Below are 15,855 nucleotides of genomic sequence, written 5' to 3' on the forward strand. Positions count from 1 at the left end.
ATTCTCATGGAAATGTGTATTTTGTCCTTCACAAGATGGAATAACATATAAGACAATATGAAAACATGCAAACATTCACACTCAGTACTCTGCCACCACATTCAAATAAAATAAATAAGATTCGATATACCATGTGCATTAAAAAGCAGTAAATTCCACTAAGTAAATAACAATTGGATTGCATAAAAATTACTGCTAATAATAAAAAAAAAACTATAAAAACCTATAAAACCTTTGAATAAAAACCTCAGATAACCAATACGCAATTAATTGTTCAATAAAATGATTTAATATGGAATAAAATATCTCTTTTTTTTGTTTCTGACCCCTGGATTTCCATACCAGCATGTAATGTTGTACCTCAGGAGACTCTCCACAAAACTTCTATAGACTATTTCAAGAACATCTTATCTAATGTTAGGCTATTCAGCTTCCTTATAATGTACAGTCTTTGCATTGCCTCAAATCAAATAGTTATCTATGATCAATCCAAGATTTTAAAATTGTTCAACCATTTCAACAACTTTTAAAGGTGCGCTTAGTAATTTTTCCTCATTTAAAAAGTTTTTAAAAAAAAACATGTGAATATAATCATGAGTATTCATATTAGATAAACACTCCAGTCATATCAGTAACCTTATAAAAGCAGTTTCATTCCACATGGAGAGGGTCCCTTCATGGGGGCTGCCATGTTAGAATCACGTGACCAGCTGAACACTACCTTTATTATTATTATTATTATTATTATTATTATTATTATTAACCGCCCTATTATTGGAAACTTTCACTCATGCAATTAATCATGGCTGACTGTGAATATTGAATTCCTACAATGTCATCAGTAACTGAAAACTCTTGCGTTTGAATGATGCTGCATCCACACCACTAGATGTCACTGAAAGACCAATATGACAAGTTAAAAATGAATGACAGAGTGTACCTCTCATTGAGTACAATTTTAACACAGTACCCATAGTTTAAATTTAGTATAGTTTCTCTTTACCTTTTACACCCCTAGAATAATAGAATAACCAAATCTTACCAACATTACCCCCACATTTATACATCCCAAATAAAGCCCCATTTAAATGTGCAGTTCATTCTTTTCCTTCTTCATCATACTGTTCATACAAAAGAACATTATATATCATAACATATTATTTATTATATAATTTAATATACAGTGCTGTGAAAAAGTATTTGCCCCATCCTGATTTCTTCTGTTACTGTGTATTTCTCATGCTAAATTGTTTCAAAAATACAAACAAAATCTAACATAAATCAAAGGCAATCTGAGTAAACACAAAATACTGTTTTTAAGGATAATGTTAATTACTGAAGCAAAAAAGTCCAATTCCAACTGGGCCTGTACGAAAAAGTATTTTCCCCCCTTAGTTACCAAATCCCCAAATGTATGAAATTACATTCAAAATGGGTTTGAGCTGGACCAGAAACACTCAGGCCTGATTACTGCCAGTCCTGTTCAATCAAATCAACACTTAAATATAACTTTTTTCATCAGTATGAAGTTGGTTAAAAGGTTTCACCCAGTAGCACAATATGCCAAGGCCGAAAGAAATTCCAGAAATAATAATGAGGAACAAGGCGATTGAAATTCATAAGTCTGGGAAGGGTGCAAAGCTATTTCAAAGGCTCTGGGACTCCAAAAAAATAATGACACCCCATTATCTCCAAATGGAGAAAACTTGGCACAGTAGTGAACCTTCCCAGAAGTGGCCTACCTTCCAAAATTCCCCCAAGAGCACAGCAACGACTCATCCAGGAAAGACACTGGTCAAAAATACCATCCATGGAAGCTGGGGCGGAGCCAGGAGTTTTTCAAAAGGGTGGCCAGTCAGGGGCAAGCGATCAGTCTATGTTCGTGTTTTCATATCATCAGACTGTGGGGGTGGGGTGTATGAGTGGATACAGGATAGAGAGGTTTGGCGACCTTCGTGTGCACACTTGTTAAGCTTGTACATTGGTACAGAGATGCTTTCACCTCTAAAGAACTAAATTGTGCCAAAAAATGACAAAAAACCACTAAAACAGCAATTGCGAGTGGGGTGGCCAATGGGGTCACCACGGCCCCCCCTGGCCACCCCCTAGCTCCGCCACTGTATGAAAGAGTGGCGAGGCAAAAACTACTATTAAACCAGAAGAACATTAAGGCTCGTTGGAATTTTGCCAAAACACAGCTTGATGATCCTCTTTTGGGAGAATGTTCTGTGGACTAGTGAGTCGAAAGTGGAACTGTTTGGAAGACAGGGGTCCTGTTACTTCTGGTGTAAATCAAACACAGAATTCCACAGAATGCCTACGGTTAGGCACGTGGTGGTGGTGTGATGGTAGTGTGGGAATGCTTTGCTGCTTCAGGGCCAGGGGGACTTGCAATAATTGAGGGAAACATGAATTCTGCTCTCTACCAGAAAATCCAAAAGGAGAACGTCCGGTCATCATTCTGTGAGTTCAAGCTCAAACGCAACTGGATTATGCAGCAAGACAATGAATAAGCATAAAGAGTAAGTTCACCTCTAAATGGCTCAAAAGAAGCTAAATTAAAGTTTTGGAGTGGCCAAGACAAGGTCCTTACTTGAACCAGATTGAGATGCTGTGCCAGGACCTTACGGGCAGTTTATGCTTGAAAACCCTCCAATGTGGCTGAACTAAAGCAGTTCTGCTAAGAAGAGTGGGCCAAATTTCCACCACAGCATTGTGAAAGACTGATCTCCAGTTATTGGAAACGTTTGGTTGCAGTCGTTACTGCTAAAGGTGGCACATCCAGCTATTAAGTTTAAGGGGGCAGTTCATTTTTCACATGGGTTATATTTGTGTTGGATATCTTTTTTTGCTTCAATAAAAAAATATATATTTTTGAAAACTGTATTTTGTGTTTACTCCGGTTGCCTTTGATTTATGCTATATCTTGCTTGAAGATCTAAAACAATTTAGTATGAAAAATAAACACAAATAGAATAAATCAGGAAGGGGGCAAATACTTTTTCACATCACTATAGAAAGAGTCTTTTTGTTTTTATCCCAGATAAGTTACCATTTAAACAGGATGGTCTTCTTTATATAGACCTCACCTCACCCTTCCTCAACATCTGTCCCGTCCTGCATACAGGCAGGGCAAGATCATCAGCAATTTCATTGCCTGCCAGCCATATACTGTATGTTTAGACAGCCCACACACAATCCCACATCCAACAAGTCTTGGTCTATACAACAAAACATACAGCCTTGGCCAAAAGTATTGGCAGTGACATCATTTTTGTGTTTTGCAAAATTTGCTGTTTCAGTATTTGTAGATTATCTTTTCACATGTTTCTATGGTATACTGGAAAACAATTATAAGCATTTCACAAGTTTTAAAGGCTTTTATTGGCAAAAACATTCAATATATCCAAAGAGTCAATATTTACAGTGTTGACCCTTGTTCTTCATAACCTCTGCAATTCACTCTGGCATGCTGGATATCAGCTTCTGGGCCAAATCCTGACTGATGGCGATCCATTCTTCCCTTATTAGTGCTTGGAGTTGATCACAATTTGTGGGCTTCTGCTTGTCCACTTGCCTTTTGAGGATTGACCACAGGTTCTCTATGGGATTAATATCCAGGAAGTTGCCTGGCCACGGATCCAAAATTTCAATGTAATGATCTCCGAGCCACTTCATTATCACTCTTGCCTTGTGACATGGTGTTCCATCATGCTGGAAAATGCACGGATCACCACCAAATTACTCCTGGATCACTGGGAAAAGTTGCTCTTGCAGGACGTTTTGATACCATTCTTTATTCATGGCAGTGTTTTTGGGCAGAATTGTGAGAGAGCCCACTCCCTTGGATGAAAAGCAACCCCACACATGGATGGTCTCAGGATGCTTCACTGTTGGCATGACACTCATGGTAGTGTTCACCTTTTCTTCTCCGGACTATCGATTTTCAAGATGTCCCAAGCAGTCGGAAGGGGGCTTCATCAGTTTGTACCATCCTAATGCTGTCTAATCCTTGTACTTCCTGCAGAATTTCAGTCTGTCCTTGATGTTTTTCTTGGAGAGAAGTGGCTTCTTTGCTGCACTTCTTGACACCAGGCCATTGTCCAAAAGTCTTCGCCTCACTGTGCGTGCAGAAACACTCACACCAACCTGCTGCCAATATTGAGCAAGTTCTGCACTGGTGGCGACACGATTCCGTAGCTGACTCCTCAGGAGGAGACGGTCCTGGTGCTTGCTTGATGCTCTGGGACGTCCTGAAGCTTTCTTCACTGCAGCTGAACCTCTCTTCTTGAAGTTCTTGATGATCCGGTAAATGGTTCTTTCAGGTGCAATATTCTTTGCAGCAATTTCTTTGCATGTGAGACCATTTTGATGCAAATCGATGATGGCTGCACGTCTTTCTTTAGAGATAACCATTGCGAACAAGAACACAATGATTGGAAGCACTTATTCCCTCCTTTTATAGCAATCAGTCTGCTGTTATAATCCAATCAGAATGATAGAGTGATTTCACCTGACTAGTACTCGTTCACACTTTCCCAGGTGCTGCTACGTATATGATTAGTGAAATTATGTTAGCTGGTCATTTGTGCCAGGGCTAAAAAACTGTGAAATTTGGGTTTTTGTGATACAGTTAATTTTTTTGATCAATTAAGCTTTTTGCAATTATGTTAAATATATCTGATCACTCTTCACAATAATCTAGAAACAATGTGAATCAACACCACAACAACTGAAGCAGAAAACTTTGCGAAACACAAAATTTATGTCACTGCCAATACTTTTTGCCATGGCTGTAGAGTATATTTCATACCTCAATGATGTTAAAGTGATCAGAACATTTGCAGAGTCTGTACAAATTTTCTAAATTAAGTTCTTCCACCGACTGCGACCATGCTAACATTTGTACATATGATATCAGTTTAATATGTAGTCAATAGGTAATCTGGGACATCAGGTAATGTGGGACACCTAAATGATGATGCTCCATGACGAGCAAGTCTATGTTATTATCCTCTAGCTAGCTGGATTGTCAAAGTCTCAATTGTTGGTCTAAAGTGTTCACACAGAAAATTTCAGAAGTCTAAAGTGTAAAAATGCCCCAAATTACCCTAACTGACTGTATATTAAATATATATGCATATAATCTCTGTTTCACAAGTATATTTTTCCTTGCTTGAATAAAATGTTATATTTTATACAATATCTGCAATACCATGTTCACCTTCCAGATCATTTATAACCCACCACAATATAGTCCCTTGCTTTTTGAATGCCTTCATTCGGAAATGGCTATTCAGGAAAGCTTTTGGGTAACCCAATAGGCTGAAAAACAATGAACACATACTAACCATGTGACCCACCACTTTTGAGCATTTAAGCACTAACAGGTTTTGACATAACTACATGTATGTAAAGTCTTATCAGCGATGAGATGCCTCACAAAGACTTTTATTTGAAAGAAAAAACGAATTAAATAAGAAATGTCAGGCAAGCTTAAAAACAGAAAGGGGCATGTTCTTGTTTTGCCTGGTTAAGTAAATTAGTTGCAAAGTACATTGATTCAATTCCAGAGGTATGTGATGTTAAATGCACTAGTTCACATGCTACTACCATTATTATATTCTCATTATATGCTTTTGAGACACAATAGCTCAGCATATATGTGCGGTTTTGTTTAGTTATCAGCACACAGTCGAATCAACACATTCATCACAAGTCAGTCATATCACATAATATTACATCTCCACTGGAATTTGATTGTGAGATTTGACCCACCATATCACATCCACAAAATACAGTTGATTTTCTGATAATCAAGACAGTTTGTGATGGGCAATTCTTCAAGCATGCATGAAGCAAGATGGTGTTTGAACATACTTGCTGTCCTACCTGTGACTATATTTTGAAAGGACAATGAATACTTAAATTTTCTGAAATAAAGAATATGCTTTTCAAGTCAAGTCAAGTCAAGTGGTTTTTATTGTCGTTTCAACCATATACAGTTAGTACAGTACACAGCAAAACGAGACAATGTTCCTCCAGGACCATGGTGCTACATAAAACAACAAAGGACCAACATAGGACCACATGAAACTACACAACGAAATAAAATACCTATATAAACTACCTATATACCTATATAAAGTGCACGTGCAAACGTGCAAAAAGTACAGGACAGTACAACAAATTACTGACAATGAACAGGACAATAGACAGTGCAGCGCCGACCAGTACTCAGTAGTGCAAAAAGATGACAGTTTCTAAAATGTAAACATAACATACTATGAGATAATGTTCTATGCACATAGCAGTTATTGAGGTAGCAGACAGTTATAAAGTGACAGTAATTAAAGTGCAACTCAGGACACGTGTGTGTCAAACCAGTCTCTGAGTATTGAGGAGTCTGATGGCTTGGGGGAAGAAGCTGTTACACAGTCTGGCCGTGAGGGCCCGAATGCTTCGGTACCTCTTGCCAGACAGGAGGAGGGTAAAGAGTTTGTGTGAGGGGTGTGTGGGGTCATCCACAATGCTGGTTGCTTTGCGGATACAGCTTTTAAGATGCCTAAGCATAGATTAGCATCAGTCACAACACAAGAAGCAAACCCCCTTTTTTGATGAATATCTGCTGTGCGCTGAACCATCACCTACACACCAGGGTAGGAAAGAATACATAACTTAAGAATTGGCTCCCTTTCAATTTACAAGTTGGAATTTGAATTGCTGTAACGATGTGCAGGCAACAGACAAAAACTATGACAAAGATGGTGTAGAACTCAAGTGCAGTTTAATTACATCAGGTGAGATCCAAAAACATGAAGGTAGTAAGATTTGACTCTGACCTGACAAAACTGTGAACTAGACGCAAGAACACCAACATGATTACATTTCACAATACTCGACCAAGAACATGAGGGCTATGAATATAAACCAAAAGGTAACAACATAACAAGACATCCATTGACAAGACAGAACTAATAACAGGTTGACCAATGACAGAGCTGAACCGATAACAAGACCAGTAAAATAAAGACCAATAAGATCAAGACATATGAAACATGAGGGAAACAGGAAACCACTCGACTAAGACATATGACTAGAAACAGGAACTAGGAAGTAAAAGGCATCGAATCCAAAACATGTACAAACCTAGAGATCGACCGATATATGATTCTGCAGATACCAATAACTAAGTTGGGAAGACAAGCCGATAACGATTAATCGGCCGATAGTTTTTCAAATTGATACTGAATGAAAAAACAACATTTAAAGTAGAGATGAACCGATACCAATTTTTCTCTACCGATCCGACATCGGAAATCTCAGTATCGGCCGATACCGATCCCAAGCCGATACCAGTGTTGTTTTTTGCATAATCAGTTTATAATATCTTTACATTATTGTGTGGAAATAATTAGAAGTACTATTTAATATGTAAAGAAACACAAACCTCTAAACATTATTTCAATATAAGTGTATAGCTTATTAAGAAAAACTTTGTTTACTGGATAATGTTGCAGCAAAATTAACAGTAATTCCAGTCTTCAAGTCTTCAGTAGAAAAGAAACCAGTGTTTTATTTTTTATTTTTATTTTTTCAAAAAAAAAAATCAAATTACATCTGGACTTTAAAGGATTCAGATCTCTTTTTTTTGTTTTTTTCAATTTAGTTGTAAGACATCAGTCCAATTTCATTCACACGGTTATTTTTTGGAACCCATTCAACTTAAATATTGCTATGAATTGTAAACAAATACTAATGATGACAATAATAATAAATAGTTATTAATATTATTATTATTGACTTTTACATTTGAATAAAACAGTATTAACATAACATATTTAAGTCGTGCACTTTTTAAACCCTCACGCTTTTATTTTGACATTCCATTCAAAATGGAAGTCCTGTATGTGTCTGTTTGTAGGCAAGTTCACAGTAGTTTAATTCGCCTCTTATTCAAATTCTGGTAAAATGCACATCCGGTGCCATTCTAAATGCATATTATAAGTGATCCGAACTTTGGAGCATCTACATCTGAGATGTTGATCGTGAGTAGTGCTCGAATATTGTGCACCTCATGAAGGCTAAAAATAGCCATGTGTTTGTGTGTGTAAACAGAGCAGCGCCTTTCACAGATGCTGCGCGTTCATCTTATATATCTGCCTTTTGTGATTCGCAGAGCTATTGCACATCTCCAAGTGGCTGATCACTTCACATCTGGATAGGGGTATTTAATGTGAAACTAGGGCAAACTAGTGAATTGCAATGTCTGTTTTTTTAACGCTTCTATAAGATTCAGACCTCTCATACTGTATAATGACAGCGCACCATTTCCAGAATAGGACGCAACGGGGGAAAATTATCGGTGTGGATTTTTGACGATAACCGATAGTTCCAGAAATCGTTATCGGTGCCGATTAATTGGTTAATTAACTCTATAAAAAAACAATTATAAATCCTATCATAAATACAAGATAACATAAGGCAATTCCTCACAGAAAACAGTATCACGAAAATTTGAAGGAAAATAAATGCATTACATGTGCGTATACAGTTCCTAACAAAGCAGCATAGCCATATAGTCAGCCATGCATTCAGGCACACAACTGTGATCCCTATAGGGGTAAACACATTTGTGCTTAGTAGTATGTTTGCGCACATACTGTATGTGTTTTTGTCTATATAGGTGTGCATGCTCCTACAGAATGGCTATGACTGTGTATAGTAAACGGTATATGCTAAACAATATACAAGTATGTTTCTGCTTATATTGTAATCGTTGAGTGTCATTCCGAGTTTACTCAATGCTGCGTTTAAAGTCTACCGTAATTTCCGGACTATTGAGCGCACATGAATATAAGCCGCACCCACTGATTTTTAAATAAAATATTATTTTGAACATAAATAAGCCGCACCTGTCTATAAGCCGCAGGTGCCTACCGGTACATTGAAACAAATGAACTTTACTCAGGCTTTAACGAAACACGGTGTGGCAGCGGGGGCGCCCGTCCGGGAGAGAAAAGTGGTAAGGGCGCTTACACCTGAACTAAATTATGTCTAACACCGGTGTCTAATTTCAGTAAGCATGGGGAGAGCGGCATAAAAAGGCAGCAGCCACAGAGCTGAGAAAGTGACACACGTCAGTCTAGTGTTGGCGCATAGAAGAATTGAGAAACTTTATAAAATTGATTGTAAACATTGCTGTGGCCATTAAAAGCCTTACTTGGAACGTCAAGTGACCTGCTGAAAACTGTCACACTGGTGCCCGTGTGACAGTTTTCCCAAGAAGGACACGTGAAGTAGGGCACTTGAAATTAGACACCGGTGTTAGACATAATTTAGCGCAGGTGTAAGCGCCCTTACAGCTTTTCTTTCCCGGACGGGCGCTTGACCACGCCCCCGCTGCCACACACGGCTTGTAATAAAACATTTGTAGTAAACAGTAGCCTACCAAGTCATTGGTCACTATCTTCCTCGTCCTGTGCACTGAAACCACTGAAGTCATGTCCTTCGGTGTCGGAGTATAGCCTCAGAGTCAATTCCTCACGCTGCTGTTTCCAGCGTCTTATCATCGACTCATTAAGACCAAGCTCCCGTGCAGCAGCCAGATCAATCGCCTTCAACTTGAAAGCTGCATCATATGCATTTCTCCATGTCTTTGCCATGGTGAGAGTGACAAAATTACTACCGTAATCAGAATGATGGGAAGTTTGAGCGCGCTCGATTTAATCTAAACAGTAAATAAAAAAAGTTGTTTTGACCTTAACCCGTTCGGCAATTTCATTGGTCTAATGAAAGCTTCACGCCGCCAAAAAACTGAGCACGTCACAGAATGTTTTTTTTTTTTTTTTTTTTATAAAATTTGAAAGCGGGAAAAATCCATATATTAGCCGCGTCATTGTATAAGCCGCGAGGTTCAAGGCGTGGGAAAAAAGTTGCGGCTTATAGTCCGGAAATTACGGTAATTGCTGATTGTACCATTAATGTACACTGTTTGTCTATTGTTTTAAGGCTAGATCAAATGTATTACCAATTTTTGCAGAAATCCAGGTAAATACAAGAATTCACATACTATTTCCTGCAGCTATATGAGTCTGCTTTAAACGTGCATTTATTTTGTGTGTGTAAGTGTTACTATATGTTGAATCCTGTCTGAGCTGGTTGAGTACACACAGGCTTGATTTATTAATGCCCTTGCACATCTTAATAGCCTGAAGCAGCATTTAGTATGCACTTTGTCTATGATTAAAACTGTGAATGTTTTGGGACTAGCTTGTCACTGCCAGTCTGTGGTAAGCTACAGTATCTCTGGGGTAATATGTGCAGTTTACTCTATAGAATCTCACTCATAGACTCATGCAACATGCTAATACAAGGAGACAGCAGATCGCTTATGCTATGCACATCATGTGTATGGCTAGCATGGATGAGTGTGCAAGATGGTGGTTTATCATATAGGACAGAGGATAAGGCCAATCAAGCACCCAAAATGTCTTCTAAACAGAGATATTACCATGGGTTTGACTGCTTCTATAATATCTGATATGGCTCAGTGGTTTGAGATAAATTACTTGCCTTCCCCATTGTCTCTATCATTCTTTCACTCAATTTGCAGCCTTGTGCTTGTTGATAAAAGCAGTGAGGAATGTATAGAGGCTGTACAATCAATCATTCCCCTCCCCATTTTCTCATTAGCTTTCAGCTAGTCTTGCAGAGCCAGGCTTTTGACAATCAGCGTAGGGTCTGGTCCTCTTAGAACAGCCTACATAGACAGGAAAAGAGTGTCTACATGAAACTATATGTAACTGATTTGTAAAATGATCAATCATTTAGTTTTTATGTGCCATTTAAGGAAGGGGTTATCTGAAATAATTGATACCACAATAATAGAAGGGAGAAATGAGAACATTAAACATGGCGGCTTTATGAATGGAAGTCCCGCCTTATCAATCATCAATTAGCCTGTCTGTTACTTGAGAAGGTGCATGCACAGTAGCTGGACTAGTGTTTTTTGGGCGACTTGAGCCACTGAGTGACCTGTCATGCCTTAAAGAGACTTTTTTTATTTCCGGAATGATCAAACAGGTACTCAACATGCTTTACTGAATTTTCCAGTACCCTGACATAGACCCCATTCAGATTTACTGATAAGTACCATCTCCCATTAGACATATTTGAATCAATTCGAATTAGTGCAGCTTTTTCTGTGGTGCTACAGATAACGCATTGTGTGAATAACCTTAGCCAAGCCAGGAAGATATCATGTTCACATATTCAATGTTGAGCATGATTCAGAGGCTAAGTTTTTCCACTAAGATAAAATGTTTACTTTAGCTGTTAAAAAATAACACATTAACGCATGCGATTAATTTTAAACACTTAATGCATTCATTTTTCTTAATTGCGATTAACGCATTTACCAATTTGACACCTCCTACAGCTCTGTGTGAGTGCTGAACACTGGTTGGAATAGGGCAGAACCTTTGCGTTGTGTCAGGGGACATTATACTGTTAACACACACCACAAACAAACAAACACACAACAGTGATTCTGCGTCTATGATCAAGAGATGGAGAAAGAACCTTTTAACCATATTTTTTTAACCATACAAAACAATCCCCAATGGGACAAGCTGCATTCAAATGACTGACTGGAGTGAAGCGTCAGCATTTCCCGGGGCCGTGTTGCACTTCCGTCTTACCGGACAATTTGGAAAAAGTTTCATTTGCATGCATGGTGTCAGGGCTAGAAGCAAAACAACACATTCTATGCAAGTGATTTACATGTGGAGTACAAAAAAGCCTGAATCATGTGAATGCGACTTCACAATTGCTGTAGCAAAGTGTATTGTTATGATTAATATTGTGGATGTGAGTTTAAGATAATTAATGCCTAATGCAATGAATACACAATCTAGGGGAGTTCTTTCAATTAGTCAACCTCCTAAATAGACTTTCATTGAATTTTAATTGAAGTGGTGCTATTTTATTGCATTTCTATCTTTATGTTGTGGATTATGTTGTTTGGAAAATGTTATTAAAATATTATTGTTACATATTGTTTTTTTTATTTTTTAAGAAGTAACTAAATGCATTTTTACAGGAAAAGTAGAATGTATAGAGTCAAATTTAAGCACTTTTGAAATCTCTGATTAATCGTTATTGACGATGAAAAACTATGTGATTTATTGCCATTAATTATTTTAATTGACTGACAGCACACATTTTTACTCCATTAACTGTTAGGTTAAGGGTTTGTATGGTGTTGACTGTATTGCATCAATTACAATGAAAGCAACTTGCCCATACGTTCAACAAAACTTACAACTTTGGCCACTGGGGGCAGTGCTTTACATTTCAGTAACCACCGAACGATTTCAGATGAAGAACTTTTGACCAACTGTCACTGAATTCACAGTGAGCTCAGTGTGTTATTTCTCAAAAGACAATTCGGAACACAAAATGAAACATGGTTCTACTTGAACATACTGTATAGTTTATTTGTATGCCACATAATACCTTTCAAGGATTCAATGCCACAAACCTGACAAACTTTGGTAAATCCAAGGATTAGTTCTTCCTCTGAAGTCCTCATATCAATCCAGTACCTTTTAAACTATTTTGTTTTCCATCTTACTAATAAATAACTTTGCACCCCAACTCACAGAAACTGTGTTACGGTCATTCAATCATTTTCAATTTAGAGTAAGAAGTCCTTTAATTAATCTTGATTAGCTCTGCACAATGCTATGCTGTTATTAAGTATTAAGACTATCAAGTGATAAGAAATCATGTTTGAAGATTCAATAAGCCATACATTGCTTTCTAAAATTATTATTAGTATAAATTTATTTATTTAAGTAAAATTCAGCCCTAGAGAAATGTAATTTACATAACATGGAAGTGTTTGTAGAGTTTTTAATCAAAGGCAGTTTTCTCTACAGCACTGCCAAGATACAAAATCATCTCTTGTGACTTGGAGTCTTCCTTAAGGCCTTAGTTTCTTCCTCAGGACTAAATCTTGGGATCAACCCATCCAAAAAAAAAGCTAAGCCCTGATGAGCCTTCCCAGTGTACCATGGTTCATTTGACCAACACAAACAGCCTGCAGCAGGGACACAGGCTGAGAACAACAGAAGGTCATAGCCCTTTCTTTGTACTGTTGAGGACAGAAGGAAAATAGACATCCATTCAGGCAACAACCTTAAAAGACTGCAATCTGCAACAAAGACTCAAAGCATTGAGACTGCTCTTGGCTGGGTTTAAGGGTTTGCACAAGATTACAGAATGGTTAGGGACAAGATTACGCTTCCCCCAAAATAGTTGTTTGAATGCACACCAGATGTGTTGGCGTCATTTAGTCTTGACTTTCACTTTGCATAGCCCTGTAAACAATACTATGTGTTTTTCTCAGCATGTTTGGATCAAATGTAATAGCTTAAGAATTGACCATTGAAAATCCCATAACAGACAACCACAAATTTGAAAATTGGGGGATGGGAAATTGCCCTGATGGGAAAGTGCTGATGGCCCTGAGTTATAGGCAGTTCAGTGTCCATTCAGCCATAATCCAATGGCATGATGCACTGAGGACTTATTTGTTATGTAAAGACGATGTTATTGAAATGTACCACATATCAGCTAGCCTGAGAGCAAACTGTTTTACGTTCATTTGATGATTCATGAGAAATTGTCCATCCTTTCCATGAAAAGCAAGCTGTGAAATCAGGCTAGGTACCCAACATACTGTGTGATTGAAAGGCAAGTCAACCAGAAAGTGTGCAAATATGTCTTAATTTTGAATAGCATATTTATTGCTTAATCATTTAAAACCTTAAAAACCAGTTTTTGTGAAAAGTTTTGTTTTAAAAGTGTGCTTGTGCTATTAATTCTTTCAAATAAATGCCACTTGGTTTGATTCTTTGTTTGTCTAATGCAATGACATTCAAACATGTGTAGGTGTGGCTCATACTTTTTGGGGGCCACTGTACTTTTAGTATACTTTATTTCAGTTTTCTGAAAGAAAATATTGAGCATTTGTTATGATGACACTCAATTGATATCTGCACCATGGAAATCCACTGAATGAAATCAGTGTAGAACAGAGAACATGTTCCCAGCTCTGTTTTGACAACATTTCTTCTGCCTCTATAATCAAAAACACTCATCCAGTCCCATAATAGCACATTCTAGAACAAGTAAATTCAGTACACACTTAAACCTTTGAACTTAAACCCTGGAGTCTGATAAAAGAACCCACACTTTTAAAAGTCGAATCTTTCCCTTGGGCCATCACTTGTGAAGTCAAGAGCAAGTGTTGTGGAAAGAAAATTAAGATATATTGGAGTATCAGGATTTGAGGCTCTGTGTGGAGGGGGAATGGATCACAGCTGTCCCGTTCAAGGTCACCTTCCTGCTAGATGTGACAGATCTGACAGATGTGGACTTTGTTTGACCTCGTGAACCTATGCTGTCACTGTGATGAGACGTCTGGCAAGGGTCGTAGATGGGGAGAAGAGATTTCAGGTGTTTCGTAATGTTTCTCCTCTAGGCTTCATGATAATTCTTGCACAGTGATGTCATACATTTTGCAGAAAAGATCAGAGTGTCTCATTTGTACATGTGCTGTATCTTAATTTATGGTTACTGGGCGAAAAAGCTTTGTGTAGTTCGCCTAAAAAATTTGCTGAAATGCTTTGATGTTTTTATTTGGTGCACATCCCTCTAATACTTGACCTGAGAACTTGGTCATTACAAGGCTGGGATTCACTGTGGCAATAGGAAAACATAGGGTCTGATTTAGAAAAAATGACAATTTAGGCCCATGTTGTACATCCCTATTTCTAAAAAAAAGTTGGAGCAAAATGTCATTAAAAACAAAAAGGATTGGTTTGAAAATGTACTTTGACTTGTATTCAAACAAAAGCAGTGTAAATGTACTTTGTTTTTTACCTAATCAACTGCATTGCTTTATAAAGACAAATATTTCTTCTTAAATTGATGCCCGTAACACATTCCAAAAAAGTGGGGACAGGATCAATTAAGGACTCATAACAATATGACAAGTTGAAATAACAAGGGGAAGTGAAAAAGAAAATGTTAAACAGGTGAGGAAATTTTGTTATAGTGGATAAGTAGTCTAAAAATAAAAAGTCTAGTTCTTCAAGAGTAAGGATGGGTCGAGGCCAATATGCCAACAGATGCATCTGCAAATAATCCAGCACTTTGAGAACAATGCTCTCCAAAGCCGAATTGGAAGGACTTTGGGCATTTCACCCTCCAGAGTGAACAATATAGTTAAAAGATTCAAGGAACCTGAGATTTGAATCCAATTCAGGGCAAGGCCAAAAAACACTTCTGAATGTGCGTGATCTCTGATCCCTCAGACGTCACTGTCTTAAAAAACATCATTCATCTGTAATGGATATCATGACATGGGCACACAAACCTTTGTCAGTCAACACCACTTGCTGCTGCATCCACAGATGCAAGTTAAGGATTTACTTTGCAAAGCAGAAGCCCTACATCAACACTGTCCAGAAGCACCGTCGACTTCTTTGGTCTCAGTCTCATCTGAGATGAAAAGTAAAACAGTGCAATCGTGTTTTGTGTCCACATTTCAAATAGTTTTTGAAAAAACAGCCATTGTGGGGGCACGTGACCCCATGCGAGAAGCAGACGTGTGAGAGTCAGCTCTGCACACTCTGCTCATTTTTATTATTATTTTCATGCCATAATCTGGTGAAATTCAATACACCCAGTGATACATTTGATCTTTGAGCTAAACATGGCCAAGAATTAAAAATCCTTGGGCTTTGGAGACATTAAAAGACACTTACATATTCAAGATGATAG

Source organism: Xyrauchen texanus, chromosome 4, assembly GCF_025860055.1.
Source record: "Xyrauchen texanus isolate HMW12.3.18 chromosome 4, RBS_HiC_50CHRs, whole genome shotgun sequence".
NCBI classification, from domain to species: Eukaryota; Metazoa; Chordata; class Actinopteri; order Cypriniformes; family Catostomidae; genus Xyrauchen; species Xyrauchen texanus.